Raw genomic sequence first — 3,935 nt, 5'->3', positions numbered from 1 at the left:
AAAGCCCAATTACTTCCATGGCCATATATTAATATTAGATTACCATACCATTAGAGTAATTAAACCTTTAAAGAAAAAAATACCAAAAACAGATTATGGTGGTGTTTGAATTTCTGGGCCCTTTTTGATATCAGATGCTGTAGTACCATGAATAACTGGCCTTACCTTCTTTTTTTTTTATATTTATTGATCTGATGATTATTTTCTTGGTTAATTGATTAATGGTTTGGTCTATAAAATGTCAGAGCATTGTTTAAAAAACAAATGCCCATAACTATTTCCCAAAAACACAACGATTCATACATTCAGGTGATTGTACACTAATGAGAAAACACCTATGAATATTCTATTTCTGACCAAAGATCCTCCTTGTTACACGCTGAACCTTTAGCGAGTCACAGAATAGGGGATGCACAGCAGATCAGGTGGAAATGAGGCCACGAGGTGTGTAACTAGCAAAAAGTAAATCTTGTTGTTTGTGTTGCAGTTTTAGTCAGATCTCTGAGCCAGTTCTTTATGAAAACTTTGGCTGGAAGCAGATTCAGATGTGAGTCAGAAAATCCTTCTCTCAGCTGGCTACTGTTTGAAGACAAATGAAAAGAAAACCATCTACAGATGATGTAACATCAGCATAGCTACAGTACAGCAGAGGTTGATTGCAGAAACTCTTTCAGTGTTGTATTACAAGCACAGTAAACACTGGGGTTTTGGTGTCAGTCCCTGAGAATGAAAGAGTTGGAGCTTCACTGTTTTGCACCAAAGTTTTGCAGTCACACAGGGACACATTTATCATGTTGACGGACTTTGACGTCAAGAGCGTGACTACCCGCTCTTACTACCCTATCGCTATGACTTATGCTTCTCTACCTAAACATAGAGCATTACCCACAGCTGAATTCAACTGTTAAAAAGCATTTAGGAAAAGTTATAATTCATAAAGTAGAAATTGACACTACCTATGCTTAAAAATAACCCATGTTACTAAACGTTACAGGACAATAATACATAGATGACGTCGATTTTTTTGCTTAGCCATATAGAGATGACACTGAAGGCCTCTAATTTAAAACTTATCAGACAAGAATTTCTATGAACAGACATGGATTTAGTGATTTTTAAAATTGACTGCTTCTCCGTCTCATTTGAATGTAAGCTTCGGACAAACACAAATCCACAGTCTCCTATTCATTGTAAATAGAGCAGCTCTCGGCTGTGCCTTGCTAACGCTGCATGGCTTAGAGTCATGGTTCTCTTGTTTTAGCTGTGGGAAGGTGATAGTGAAGCTCTCACATTTAAGCAGTACTGATTGAACCACCCTACCCTGTTGAAGGAGCATGTGAGAACTGTGTGATCCGCAGGCCATTTTAAGAAGTCTTATCACACAAAATGATCATGCTTTCGACTAAAAGTAGACTGCATGCAAGTGGTATGTACCACTCATAAACTTTCTGTCTAATTAATTAGGTTTATCTCTGACTAGTCTCCTTCATCCCTCACGTTTAATTAGAAGCCACTTATGAGTAGCTTCAAGATCAGTTTCGTTTCTAATAAAAAAATTCTAATTATGTGTTGGAGGTGGAGGAAGCCTATAGGGCATAACATTACCGGAAGGAAAGTAGCGCGGACGGAGGACGTGGGAGAGTGAGAGACGGCTATAAAAGCCAGGCAGTCACTTAAACTTCATGTCACTTATAAACTTGCGTTGACGGATGGAAGGGAACAAGGCCACAGAAGGAAAGAAAAAAAGCGAGGGAAGAGGAAAAAAGTGACAAGGGGATACAGATAGGATTGGTTAACTGGCAGATGTGGGGAACGGAGTCGAAAGGTGAGAGTGTGTAAATAATTCAAGCTTAGATTTTTTTTTCCCCTTCTTTTTCATATTTTGAACCTTCCCTTTTTCTCTTTGTCTTCTCCTCTTTTCTCTCTCTGCCCTGCATACCCCCAACCGCTTCTGTAATTGAACGGCTTTAAGGAGGTTGTCTATCAAATACTCTGAGGCTGCAGCTTTGGTAATAATAATGGAATCCAAATCATTAGCTTATAGTTTGAAGGAACCTAATTTGACATTCTACCTGTTTGCCTCCATGTATGTGCGTGACTGTGCCTCTGTTTGTGTATCTCTGTGTGTGTCAGTGTGTGGTTGTAAATGTACAAGCCATTTCTAATTAATGTATCTGTGTGTGTGTGTGTGAGAGAGAGTGTGTGTTGGGATTTTGGGACAAGCATTAAAGTTGGCATGTGCAGCCACGTCAATTATGTGAAGTAGATTTTCACTTGGTTGCCCTTCCACATACAAATTTTAATTGCATTTAGGTGCCAGAAGGTGACACAGGGATTTGGTGTGATAAGAATGAAAACTATTTTCAGAATGTTGGGGGTGTTTGAGTGTGTTATGTGTGCGTGTGTGTATCTTTAGGTGAGTCTGCACACATATTATTTTTGTGTTAGTGTGTCTGTGAGCGTTTTTGTGTATCCGTTTTTGTGAACAGCGTTAGTCATCCTGCTCTTCTAGGTTCTTCTCAGTGTGCTTAAGGTTAAGACTTTGCCCCAAGGCTTCTGTGTACACACTGGAATACAGAGGGAGAGGGGGGAGCACAGAAGGTGAAGGGGAGAGATGATGGCAAATGTAGGGAGATTTATTTAGAGTGGTCTAGTCGTGATGGAAACACTATGGTCCAGATCCTGCTGACCTCTATCTTTGCATTCTCGGTAGCATCTGCCGACATCACAAGCCCTCAACGAGCCCCCAAAGAAACGCGTCCTGTTCTTCCCGCCACGTGCACCCTCCTACCACCTTCCCCACCCATCGCCTTCCCACCTCTCCAGCCTTCCAGCACTCCAATCTGCCCAAGTCTGCAAAATGTGATGAGGCAGGCGTGCGGGCGGAAGCATGGGAGTGGAGCTGGAGTGTTGAGGGGGAGAGGGCTGTTGCTAACGGGAGAAATTCTTCTAATTAAAAAAACCTCCTTAGTAAGTGTTTCGGAGGGGTTCTCTCTGTGTGGCATGGGTACTGGGTAGATGGATGGGTGGACAGATTATGAGTCAGTGTTAGCTAGCGGGAAGAAAGTGTCAAAGAGCTCTAAGTCTGACTGACAGTATCTGCAGAGGTCGTGGGGACACAGGACAGCATCAACCATCTCACAAGGGATGCAGAGAACACAGTGGCCTTTTCACATTCAGTGCTCTTGGTGAACACTTTACAGAAAGTGTGGGTTGTATAAAGAAGGAACAGCATTAGTCAGTGTGTGTGTGTGTGTGTGTTTGTGAATTTGGCCAGCATCCTAGGGAGAGTCTTTGATAGACTCATTTAGGCCAACATTAGTAATGAGTCTGGCCCAGCTCTAGCTTGTAGTTGTTGTTTAGAATGCATTTTAAAGCATTTCATTTTAAATTCTGGCTGTAATACCAACATCTTATTTAAGGCCTGCTCTCCCGATAGAAGATATACCCTCTGGTGAAGCTAAAAAAACAGATTTTTTTTCTCTGGTTTCTATCTTGTGTACGTAGATCGTATTTATTGCTTTGTGTTATATTCACGTGTGTATGTTTGCATGCAGGCGCATACACGTGTGTGTGCCTCTTCCCAATGAGACACAGTTCATCTGCTGTGTGCATTCTTTATATTTATATTTATGGAAATCGAATGCTGTGCTCCTCCACAGGAAGATAGAATAGTCTTTTTTCCCCCCAGAATTAGTATTTCTTTCCTTTTTAGCTGTTGATTTTAGCAGCGTGAGTTCTGGCGCTTAAGGTGCTAATATCTGTTTAAATTACCGCAACATAGCTGCATTTTAATTTGATTCTGTTTGACTGTGTACACTTTAATTTAAATTCATAACTGAGAGAAGTTTAGCTCATTGTATCTGTATTGCAAATGTGTAAGTTTGGGTCTTTGCATATAACCTTGCATGTTAGCCGTGTGTGTGTGTGTGTGT

General features: G+C 41.0%; 1 protein-coding gene across 5 annotated transcripts in view; it reads left to right on the top strand.

Moving 5' to 3' along the window:
• Positions 1 to 3,935, top strand: part of LOC118331385 (replication protein A 70 kDa DNA-binding subunit-like) — a 38,791-nt gene that overhangs the window by 22,028 nt on the left and 12,828 nt on the right. The gene's annotated exons all lie outside the window — the stretch shown is intronic.

The sequence above is a fragment of the Morone saxatilis genome, unplaced genomic scaffold (genome assembly GCF_004916995.1).
Source record: "Morone saxatilis isolate NCDOM2014 unplaced genomic scaffold, NCSU_SB_2.0 Contig20, whole genome shotgun sequence".
Lineage (NCBI taxonomy): Eukaryota > Metazoa > Chordata > Actinopteri > Moronidae > Morone > Morone saxatilis.
Note: the sequence above shows the minus strand (reverse complement) of the source record. Positions and strands in the feature narration are given on the sequence as shown.